Raw genomic sequence first — 13014 nt, 5'->3', positions numbered from 1 at the left:
TCTCCGCAGTATACACATGCTAGTTCTACAACCTTCATCTCTTGCACTGTAGAGGGTCTTTTTAAAGTTTTAATCATATTCATTAAAGACGATACCTGAGCTGTTAATGATGTAATTCATTAAGTTTCATTACTCCAGCAGCTTTTCTACCAGTAACAATTCTGGTAGTGGGGTACTGATAATCATTATTTGCTATTCTTTCTACAATTTTGTATGCTTCGTTGTAGGATTTTTCAAGCAGCATCCTATTAGTAGATACATCCATCACCATTGGTGTATAAGCTTTTAATCCACTGTAGAACATCTCTATTTGTGTCCAATGCTGAAAACCATGTATCGGGCATTTTTTAATTAATTCCTTGAAAAGCATTAATGCCTCGTATAATGTCTGATCTTCATATTTTCTGAACAATGTAATCTCATTCCTCAACTTGGAATTCATGTTGAGTGGATTATACCTAAGCAAAAATCATTGACACAGTTCATTCCAAGATGCCACCGTACCTGATGGTAATGCATTCAACCATGATCTGGCACGATCTCGCAATGAATAAGGGAATAATTTTAATCTAAGGGCATCTTTAAGAACACCCTGCTGTCTGAATGAATCATAGATTTCAAGAAAAAGTCTCAAATGCAACCTAAGAGCTTCAGTTGGTAAACAACTAAACTGCGCTATAGTCTGCAGCATCTAAAAAGTTACTTGTTTTAATTCAAAGTTTTCAGCTTTAATATAGCCTAACAATACCTGGACTTAGATCACCCTAAGTAGGCGCTACATGTTCTTTAATGGGTCTATCTCTGTCATCTACGATTCAAGGAATATCAGCATTCTTTTCATTCTGGAGTACCTGGTCATCTATAATTGGATCATTTATAGTCCTCTCCATTTCTCTTAACACTTTCCTTCTTTGCGTTAATGTCCTTTCAATCTCAGGATTAAAACACTATTTTGTATCCTCTTGAATACTTCTTCTCATGCACTAGTACAAAACATGAAAAATTAAATAAAATACTAATTAACTATTCTAACAAAAATAACAAAAATAATAACAAATCAATTTTTTTTACCAATGCTACCGATCCCTAACAATGGCACCAAAAACTTGTTGCATATAAAATACTAATGCAATACAATTGTACATTTCGTTCAACTAATAAAGTGATAAGTAAGTATCGTCTCCACAGGGATCAGAATTTTGGTAAGAAATTGATTAAGTTATTATAATCCTATTAACTATACTAAATAACAGGAAATACTTTTAAACTGAATAAGAATTTGTTATATTGAATGAATGTAATTTAATGTTAAAAATAGAAAATTGATATGGCAAACAAAATGTAATGGAAAATTTCGGATAAAAGCAAGAGTAATTCTGTTGTTAAATGGATAGTGCTGGAATTATTCAGGTGAAATGTTCATATCAAAATAATGCCATGACAAAAAATTATCTAATCAACTGCTTAGAGAATTACTACTATAACCAACCTCTTTCAAAAGCTAGATTTAAGCTAGAAATATGAGTTACTGTATGCCTACAGAACTCTAAATTAATAACAGTAATGAACGATCTTCTCGGTACAATTCGTAACATTTATGCTTAAAGTGCTACGAGTATTCTATCAAATATTCTCCTACATCACACAATTCTAGATCCAATATATTTAACCTTTTCAGAATTAAAAATACATCTATGAATGCATTATAGAATCAATTATGTCTAGAGCTTGAATGCTTGTATTTAAAATAAGCATAAATCAAATGAGAACAATGTTATAGACAAATTCAAATCATGAACATTAAAAATGATCAACACCCACCCAAATAACTCCTACCCAAAAAGGATTTACTTCATGGGTGGAAAAGTAAACACCGAATTTAAATTATTCATCAATATTTTAAAAAATTTTGAATCACGAAAATTAAGAAAACTAAAGGCAAAATTACAGTATTGTCACCACACTCCAGTTTCTCTTTTATCTTTTGATCGTTTGCGAATCCAGGATAGAAGTCTCTTCCCCATTTTCATGTATGTATTTTACTCTCTGGAGCTGCTACCCTTTCTTTCTCTAAAATTCTCCAATAGAGTTTTTTTTCTGTATAAAGAGAGTTGCTATCACCAGTCTCTTTCTCACACAAATTGTCCTCCCCTTTTTCTTCTTCTCTCTCCTTCTTTTATTGGGTAGCTCCATCCCACCTCAGCACACACTTTTCATTCCTCTTTTTAGGTTGGTTTTTCTAGTACACATGCAATTGGCTGAGAGTGACGTGGATAGAGTGCTAAGTCATTTTCCTGGAAGTGCCATGGCAACACTGCTGGCAATCAATCTTGCTAATTACAATAACAATGTTTTAAAATTAACATTGTTATGTAATGTTATAAAAGTAATCCAAATAATGGCCAATGTAGCGCAATCCAAGCTTTGTTATGTAATGTTATAAAATTATCCTAAAAATATAGATGTATTCGCTTAATTTCAAATAATTCCATCTAGAGGCCTTAAATATAACTCTTTTCAAGACTTATCAGGAAGATATGTGTAATATAGGTTTTCAGTAGTTGAATTAGGCCTGGAAAATTTAGAGGGAGACCAAGATGAGCAAAGAAACATTAAGGTGGGTATAGGTTTGGTCGTAGATATGGGCTTATAGAAGGGCAATCTAAAAGAGTTAAGGGGGTAACAGATTGCAGCAACCTAAATGAAAAATTAGGAGTTTTGAGAGGAGGAGAAATAGATAGAGAAATAAGGGTTTTAGATGGGGAATCTCCTAATTTTCTTAAACAGAAGAAACAAAAGAGTTATGGTAGAAAGAGTAGATCGATGTATGAAATTCAAGATAGAATTCTATCAATAACGAAGAAGAAGAAGAAGAGAGATTGGACATTCAGAAAGAAAAATGGCAAAGGAACCGCGGGTAAAAAAGAGGCTACTGTTAATGCTTTTCTCTCAGACTCTGACATCGACAATAGAAAGAGAGTGATCCTTAGGGAGGCAAGGAATGCGAGGGAAGTGGGGGAAAAACTTGGCTTCAGCATTAGGGGTGATGAACGAAATGCTGTTAAATAGATTATGAGTTTGGAAGAAAGGTGGAACTGAGCTATAAAGAAAAGTGCAGAGGGCAGTAGGCCACGGGGCAAGTTAATACTGATTGTAGTTGTGATTTTATACTATGTAAGGGAGTGTTTTTGGGATAAAAATGAGGATTTTCTTATGGAACATTAGGGTTATGTCTTTGGATATGAAAAAAATTTATCTCAAAAGATTAATTTATAAAGCTAAAACAGATTTGTGTTTCATTCAGGAATCAAAGTTAAAAGTGGTTATGGATGGCATAATTAGGAAGGTATGGAGCGATGACAATTTTGACATTAGATTTTAGATTGTTTTGGGGAATTTGGGAGGTGTAATAATGGTTTGTGACAAAGGTAGGCTTCAATCAGGTAGTTATCTCTATTCTAAACATTTTGTAATCGTGGAAGGAAAATGGATAGAATAAGGTTTAGAAGCAATGTTGGTTAATGCTTATGCACCTAACGAGATTTCAAATAAAAAATATTTATGGGAGGAAATTATGTATTTGAAGGATTTGTTTGCCTGCTCATGGACCGTGGGGGTGATTTTAATGCAGTAAGAAGCAAGAGTGAAAGAAGTAATTGTGTCAGATTGATGAACGGTTCAAGGGCGTTAATAGTTTCATTGATGATTGTAAGGTGGCGGAATTATCTTTGACGAGTAAGAAGTTTACTTGGTTTGGGCTGAATAATAAGAAGAGCATATTGGATCAATTTTTATTGGATGGACAATGGTTACTTCGCTTCAAGGCCTTTACTTAGTAAGGTTTTTGTAGATCAGTATTTGATCATATTTCATTACTATTATCAAATGATTTTGTGGATTGGGTACTGCTGTAACACCCTGAATTTGGGGCCTAGGAGAGTGGGCTTTGAGTCTAGGATTCGGATAGAAGAAAACCTGAATAATTAAGAAGTTTTAAATATTATCGTTTAAGAAAAAAATTTTGAATTAAATTACTACTAGAAAATTTTTACTGTATTTATTATTACGGATATTTTAAATTTTTATGAAATTTTAATTAGTATTATGAGATAAAATTATTATTATTAGAAAAATATTATTGTATGTATGTTTGAAAATTTTTTATGAAAATTATTATTATTTACTGTATTATTGATATTTGAAATTTTTATTATTAGATATATTTATAAAATTATTATTATTATTAGATAGGAAAATATATATATTTATAAAAGTATTGTTGTTTTGGTGTTTAAACTCTAGGAAAAAAATTGTTATAATTTTTGCCTCATAGAGGGAATCTGGGCATAACGCTTATAAAATAAATTGGGCAAGACTGGGCATGAAGAAGCGTACCTGGCCCAGTGGTTAGCATGCTAGGTAGTGGGAAGGAGAGCTGGGGTTCGACTCCCAGCAAGTGCAAAGTGTTTTATTTTTCTTTATATCAGGGAACGACGCAGGGATGCCTTATATATATAGTTGGGGTTAAAAGGTAACAGAAAGGGAAGCTCGGTCCAGTGGTAGAGGCCCTGGGAGTGTGGTGTAGTGCCTAGGTTCAAAGGTTGGCACACGCAAAGGCTTGTTTTTATTTTAAGAGCCAGGTCGCACTAAAGTAAGGTTTAAGAATAGTTGCGACCGAGTTATGCTACAAAGATGCTTGTGGCGCAGTGGCACTAGGGTGCTAGGAGTTCCACAAGGGCACGGGTTCGAGTCTAGGCGTAGGTATGTTTTAATTCTATATTTTTAAAATGAACGGGACATCAGCAGGTAACCTTTAAGTAAAATGTGACGGTATATTGTTGAAAGCAAACGCGCGTCCCAGCGGCCAACAGCGTGCTGGGCAATCTGGAGGTCCCACGTTTGAGCAGCGTTACGCGCAATAGAGTGCTTCTTTTTGCTGTACGCGCGTGGGAAGGGTCGTATGGGATTGAAACTCTACCAGCAACAGGAGGAGTCAGCTGAGCGGTGGACTGCTGCTAAGCAGTGGAGAGTTTGAATTTGGCCATGAATTAAGGAGCTAAGGAAGGAATTAAAATTGGAAAAGGGCTTTTGTGCCTATTTAAGCACCCATTCGGGCATAAGCATGAGGTGCCGATTGCTTTTAATTTAGGGGGCCTTTATGGGTTATATCCTTTTTGGAGGTTTGGGATATTTTTTTTAGTGTGGTAGCCAATTTTAATTTTATTTTCTTTTCAATCGTATTTTTTCTTCGTTTCTATTTTATTCTAATTTTATCTTATTTCTTTTGCTCATATTCTTTTCTATTTTTCCCCAAAGCTGAACAATTCTTTCCTTTTCTATTTTCTTTCCTCGAAGCCAAATTCTATTTAAAACAACTTTTTCTTCTCAAATATTGGTTGTCGATTACTCCTTTGGTTGAAACCATATCTCCTTTCCTTTTAATCTTTCAAAAGACCGAACCTCTAATCTTACATCTCTTCCTCTACTGATTGTCTCTTCGATGGTGAACTTATCGTCACCTATTTTTCTTTTAGATCGCAATAGCCATATTCTAGGATAGATCCAAAAGCCGAAAAGCTTCATATTTTAGTGATTTGGGAATTAATATTTAGGTCTATTTTCTACGCACATTTAAGTTGGATTCACAACGGATCTGGGGTAGAAAGGTATTTGGAACGTTCTTCAATGAGTAGATCTCTTGGTAAGTATTCGAACAAGTCGAAAGTTTGACTACGACAGTCTTGCGAGTGCATGAACACTGGTGAGATGGAAACCGATAGGTTGTTTGAGGCCCCATGAACGATTCCATGGGCTTGGGCTGTAAATTGGCTAACTGAGCCAGAATAGGCTTAATGGGCCTGATGGGCTGTTGGGCCCATAATAGGCAAAAATTGATAATTGATGCTATGTGATGAAAAATCGTATGTGAGCATGACTATAAATGTAATTGGGCCTAGTGGGCCATATACAGGTATGTGAACTTGACTGGGCTTTGTAAGGGGTTTTGGGCCTAGTATATGATGACTACATAAAACTTAATTAATATATTGCGACCATGGACAAGTCATAGGGTGAAGGTGTGGCAATGGATATATACATGTCTAGGATTGGATCTGAGGAGAGCTTGGTACTTAAGCAGTCTTAATGACTCACCTCCTCTTCTCTGGAATCCTACCTGGTGCATAGTGTTCGTTCATCTTAGCTCACAGGATTGGTTAACGGGCCAAGGTAAGTGAAAACCGTAATAAAAGGAAAAATTATCGAAATGCCCCTAAGGGCGAAAATGATCGAAATACCCCTAGGTGTTGAATGTAAGTTTTATAGATATGACATATCTGCTGCATACATATGATATTCTGCTTAGGTTGCGTATGGGTTTGCTATTATGGAATGGAGGAAGTATATGAGGATCACATGTTTGCTTGACAATCGTGGATCCACTGACGGCTTTTAAGCCCAATGTGTAAATAAAGGTAGTTCTGCAACCGGGCTACCATGGATGTGTATCGTTTGGATGGGTCGATATTTATATCCCCACATGATTTGTCGGGGGACGGAGCTTGTGTGTAGCGGATGGATTATTGGGATGGGATAGCACTGCATTGCATTGCATTTATGATATTGTTGTGATATTATTGCGATGTGGGCTTCGGCCCAATCGAGGCTAATTTGGGCTAAGGCCCGGAGACCACCGTTATTGAATTAGGCTCTGGCCCAACATGACTAATGTTTGCTTTATACTCATTGAGGGTTGTACACACTGAGTTTACGAAACTCACCCCCTCCTTTTAAACTTTTCAGGTGATCTTCAGTAGGCGGTTCGACGAATGGAGGGACTCGGAGGTGGCCAACTAGCATAAAAAGTTTAGACTTAGTCTTTATATAATTTTTAATATATTGACTTTAAATTATTTCTATTTGATTTGGGTTGTAACAAGGTATTTCCTCTGGCTAATATTTCAAATTAGGATTATTATCATTTTTTATGCTTTATATTTATTAGAAGTAAAACGTGGTTTCCTAAACCATAACTATTTTTAAATACTACATTTTCGCAACTCAATTTTTAAATGACAAGTTTTCATAAAATCATATGTTCTAAATAAAGCTTCCACAACTGAAAAGAGATTTTACAAAGTAATCAAAGTTTTTCGTTTTAAGGAAGTGTTTCTAATGAAAACAAGGTTTTTGCTAAAACACTTCAATGTGACACGCCAGATTCGACCATAACGTCTAGGCCAGGTTTGGGGTGTTACACGAGCGACCAGTGCAACCTTAACAGTCAAACAGTGAAAAATAGGCCCAAGGCCCAAAATGCGGGTCCATGTGGGCCCACACAACCCATTTTGGCCCAACATGGTCGAAAGCGGCCTAAGTCCATGAAAACACTCATGGTGGCCTTTACGATCAAAAGCCCCCATTTATGCGTTTGGTTTACCACACAAGTGAGCGCATGCTCTTATGGGGTCGACGGTCACCTATTCCGGCTTTTGCCGATTTACGATTATGACAGTGTGATTACAAACCTAGCTGTGAAAACGGGCAAATTAGCCCATGAGCACTCCAACCTATTACAAACAGAAGCTTCAGTTAAATACCTAACAAGCGAGATGAAAGGAACCCTAACCAATACTTGTTCAAGAGATTACCAACTACTCACCTTGATCGATCACACTAAAACCGTTGCAAGCAGTCACTTACAATCCTCAAAGACCACACACGCAAGCCATTGAACCAAGTATATAGTACTTGCCGAATGCGCTAAGCCAGAAAAGGAGGAAAGCAATTCGGCCCACACTCCCAACAAAAGTCGAAAGCCAAGTTTCAACAGAAGCAAGGCTGACACAACCACTTCCCTGGCAAAAATCGGTAACATAGAAGGGTGTTAGGTAGAATAGACTATCACAACAGAAAGAGGGAAGAAAACAATAACTGAGCATTTGAACCTGAGATGGAATATTCGGCTAATCAACACAAAAGTATAAAGAGAAAAGAACCGAAAGAACGAAATGAGAGGAGGTGCATTCGATTTTCATAATACAAGAAGGGATACTCTATAAAAACCGAAGGAAATGGGAGAGAAGAGAAAGGGATATACAGCCACTACACAAAAGAGGATGATGACAGCACAGAACCAATTGAGAGGGGAAGAATGGTATTTGGTTTAGGGTACAAGGATGGGCACGTTAGGTAGAATAGTAGATGAAAAGAGAATTGGCTAACAGTAGAGAAATGGTCAAAAGGGAAAGCAAAATATAAAAGAATGCAAAAGAAAAAAAAATACCCGAATGGTCAAGGTAATGTTCAGCCTCAAACAAAAATGAAATGAAGCAAAAAGGGTTAGCCACCAAAATGGAGAGCACTTGACAGTCATAGAACCAAATTCTGAGTATTGGGAGTTCAAAATTAGCACCAACACCTCCTCCTTCAAAATCCCTTCATCTTCTCCTAAAACCCCAGCAGAGTTTCGATCAACCTCTACCACTCACACGGCAAGAAAAGCAAAATAAACACCCTTTGCACGCAACAAGACTCGAACTCAAGTCTCCTAGAAACAGTAACAAGCCACTATCCCCTAAACCGATAGGCTTTTTATGACATGTTTTACTCATTTTTATTTAAGAACCTACTGTCTAGAGCCAAGGGTTTATCCATGTAAACACAAAAATTTTGCATAAGCCCAAGCTTGAACCCAAGACTTCTCAGACACTTCCCAGAACTCATAACCATTGAAGCAGAAACACACTTGTGTAGTACAACATACAAAAATAAATACTTAGATTTTTGGGGTTTTACACAATCTTACATCAACAGAATGCTGCCATCCACAAAAGAAACTCCTCTTACATCCCAAATCCCACCAAGCATGATATTTGGAAATTAATGCTAAGACCATAAAAAGATTTGGAGCACATTAAAATATATTTTATATTTTGAATGTGCTTTTCCTCTGCTTTCAAAAAGAGAATGGTGTTGTATGCAAATTGTAGATGAGAGAATGGCTGATTTGGGATTATATTCTAAATGCCAGCAATCAACCCAATATCTTCAGTCTTCTTAAGCATCAAGTGAAGCACTTCTGTTACCAGAATAAATAGAAATGGAGAAATCAAATCCCCTGTCTAAGACCTTTGCTTATTCTAAACTCATTTGTTGTCGATCCATTGACTAGAAAGAATGCTCTTGCTGTAGATATGGACTTAGGTATCCACCCTCTCCATTTTGCCCAGAGCACCATATGAAAAAGCACCAAATCCAAAAAACCTGATCTAAAACAATCATAGGCTTTCGAAAAATCCAACTTCAAAATTAAGCTACGACCCAAGCTCTCATATTTCTTAATCGAGTGAATAATTTCATTCGCCACCATAATTCCATAAAAAATTTGTCTCCCTTTTATAAATTCACATTGAGCATCGCTCACTACACCATCAATAACCTCGTGAATTCACCTAGACAGGACCTTAGCCACTATTACATACAGAGATCCCACCAAACAAATAGATCTAAAGTCCAAGATTTCATTTGGGCACTCCATTTTAGGAATAAGAACTATGAAGGATGAGTTTATACTTTTTTCAAGCTTTCTGAATCTAAAGAACCCTATCATCATGTTGAAAAAATCCTCCCTCACTACCTACCAACATTTTTTAAATAACCACAAATTAAGCCCTTTAGGCCTTAGAGCTTTAGACTCATCGCAACTCCAAATTGCATCTGTAATCTCTTCCATAGTGAAAGGCAGTTCAAGCCTTGAAGCCTCTTCCTCTGATAGTCTTTTAAAATTCAGATCCATTTTCACTTCCCATTTTCTAAATGGGCATCTAAAATAATTACTAAAGTACTAAAGTACTTTTTTCTTCAGTAGCTTCAGTTCTTTGCACCAATAAGACCTAAATCTGAGCCCATTTACCATTTTATTCTTAGCTCAAATTTTCACTACTTTATGAAAGAAAACAGTGTTGAATTCACCTTTTTTTAGCCATATGAACCATGATTTCTGACACCACACTGATTCACGGAACCTAGTTGCATCCCCCAACTCCATATTCAATCGACCAATTTCATTCATTTCCTTTTCATTCAAATTTTTGTGGTTACCAATATCACCCCATTCTGAAATTTTTCTTTCAATCAATTCTAATTGTTTATCTTCATTATTATAGGTTTTTTCATTTTATCCTTTGATAGCTAGTTTCAATCTTCTTACTTTTCGAACATCCTTATTTTAGATCCTCCTATCTCTCCCCATACTTCATTAATAAGACTCATGCACTCTTTTTTGGTAAGCCACACGTTAAAGAACCTGAACAAACGCAGTTGTAACACCCTAAACCCAGCCCAGACATTTTGACCAAGTCTGGTGTGTCACATTGAAGTGTTTTTCGAAAACCATGTTTTCATTGAAAACCCTTCTTGATGTTTAGAAACTTTTACCGTTTAAACTTGTAAACCTTTCTAGTGGCAGAAACATGTTATTTTAAAAACAATTAAGCATCAAAAAATCAAACCTTCTTTGTTATGGCTTAAAGTGAATGGATACTACGCACCAGGTAGGATTCAAGAGAAGAGGAGGTGAGTCAATTAGACTACTAGCTCTTACATGATCCAATCCTAGACATGCAGACATCCATTGCCACATTTTAAGCTTATTACTTGTCCACGAACAACAAATTAAGTTTAAGTCTATTTAAAATATTTATTTCCTTTGAAAACATTTACGTTGCGGAAGTTTTGCTCGGTTATCGTGATATTTTGAAAATAAGTAACTTTTATAAAACGCGCCCTAGGGCTATCCAATTTTAAGGAATCAATTTAAGTGATGTGAATCTCAAGTTGAAAACGGTTTAAGTAATCAATTATAGAAGAACAATAAGAAAAATAGGGTTCTTCATTCGGCTAAGCAAAACTCAAGCAATTAGGTATGATTTTGATATGTTTTTAATGATTTTTATGTTTTTGATATCGTTGCTTCGTATTCTAGTTCGCCCATACCTTAATTTTTGAAACTGTTTGTAACACCACAAACCCGGCCTAGACGTTACGGCCGAATCCGGTGTGTCACATTACCTACCACTAACCAAGTTACCTAGTTTACTAAAGTTTGGGTGAGCTTTGCAAAAACCATTAATGAAGTTTTAAGAGAAATGTTCCGGTTCACTAGTGTGAGTCCTATCCATTATCGATTGTTAAGGGTTTAGAAAAACGTGACTTTTGTTGTACTTTGAAAAGTTCCGTTTCGAAGACGTTTGGTTGTCGTGTCGATTTGAAACAAGTAATTTTTGATAAACCCAGAGTTAACCAATTTCAAGGAATCAACTTAAGTGATGTGAATCTCAAGTCGAAAACGATTTAAGTAATTTAAAAACCCAAAATAAAACTAATAGAGCGGCCTTATTACAACTTTAACCAAAATAAAAATAATCAAAAATAAATGCGAAATTTAAAAGGAAGCTACTTGAAACTTATTTCAAACCAAAAATTTAATCTTCGTGGCCACTCTGAATCCCACCCAGTATCATTCAAATATGCATAATTAAATGCTTATTAAACATATGAAATTACCTCGATACCAAAACGACCATTTTACCAACTTTCCCGATTTTTAGTTTTTCTCCCGTTCTAGTCCAAATCTCACTTTCCGAGATCTAAAACATCATATTTCACTTATTTAATTAATGTACTATTCAAAACATTCCCTAACTCAAACTTTGGCAAAATTACAATTTTGCCCCTAAACCTTTGCAGAATTACGATTTTTCCTCTAGGCTCGGAAATTAAAATTTATCCATTTTTCTTATGTTTTATGACACTCTGAACATTTTTTCCTTCTATGGAAACATAAAATTCCCACTCTATCATGTACTTATGAACATTAGGTATTTTTACCGATTATGCCGTTTTACTCGTTTTCACTTAAAATCACTTAGCAAAAGTTTAACATAATATTAAGCTTCATATTCTACCATAAAAAATCAAAATAAACAAATTTAACCTATGGATATTTTTCCAAATATGAACCATAGCATGAATTATTGCTAGAAAAAGCTAAATCAAGTTATCGGGACTCAAAAAACGTAAAGAACATTAAAAACAAGGCTAGAACGGTTGATTCCTTTCAAATAGTACTCGCTCAATTGATTAACGAGCTTCCGGCCTCTAGTTAGGTTTGATACCCTGTGTATGAATATATTGGTTGAAGCGTGAAGAAATTATGATTTTGAGAATGTGCATATATGAAATTATTCATTTAGTCATATGAACGCTATACTTTAGTTGTAAATAATTTCGTTACTCAAAACTTACTAAGCATTAAATGCTTATTCCGTTTCTTTAATTCTCTGTTTTATAGATTTTTGTTCGTCAGCTATCAGACTCGGGATTGTCGTAGTCGAAGTCGTCCACATTATCTAAGCCCTTTTGGTACTCTTTTAGTTAAACATTGATAATGGCATGTATAGGACTAACCTTTGTTGTTAATCAAGTACCTTTGGTAATGTGTATATATATTCGGATAGCCATGCGAAAATGGCTTAAATATTTTGAGCATAGTATTAAAATCATTTTGTATATATATGGTTTTTGAGAGGTGTGGAAATGCTCGACAATGATTAGCCATTGGAATGGTTAATCACGATCATATTTGGTGCTATGTATGTCAAGTGGCTAGTTGAATCATGGAAACTATGAAATAGGTGAAATTTACCTTAAAATAGATGTTGACAGCAGCAGTGATGTGAGTTTGAAAATTCCCTAAAAATAGTAGAAATGTAATTAAATAATGAATAAATTATGAAATCTAACCTTGATGAGTCTATTTTCATATGGAAGAAGCGAAACAACCATATGAGCCGTAATTTATGAGATGTTTAAGTTTTTGTAAAACAGGGCCAGAGCGATTACTGGATCCACTGTTCTGACTTTAGAAATTTACCATAAATTAACCAGAAATAATTAGAAGTCATGCTTTATATGTACAGATTCCTTTTTGAGTCTAGTTTCATTAAAAACAAA

General features: G+C 35.3%; 1 non-coding gene across 1 annotated transcript; it reads left to right on the top strand.

The window, feature by feature from the left end:
* The first annotated feature begins 326 nt into the window (after positions 1-326).
* On the top strand, positions 327-433 carry LOC121208800 (small nucleolar RNA R71). The gene has a single exon (XR_005903924.1). It is a non-coding gene; the product is annotated as a small nucleolar RNA R71 (small nucleolar RNA).
* The last annotated feature ends 12581 nt before the right edge of the window (positions 434-13014 follow it).

This window comes from Gossypium hirsutum, chromosome A10, assembly GCF_007990345.1.
Source record: "Gossypium hirsutum isolate 1008001.06 chromosome A10, Gossypium_hirsutum_v2.1, whole genome shotgun sequence".
Taxonomy (NCBI): domain Eukaryota; kingdom Viridiplantae; phylum Streptophyta; class Magnoliopsida; order Malvales; family Malvaceae; genus Gossypium; species Gossypium hirsutum.
This window is presented reverse-complemented; position numbering and strand designations above follow the sequence as displayed.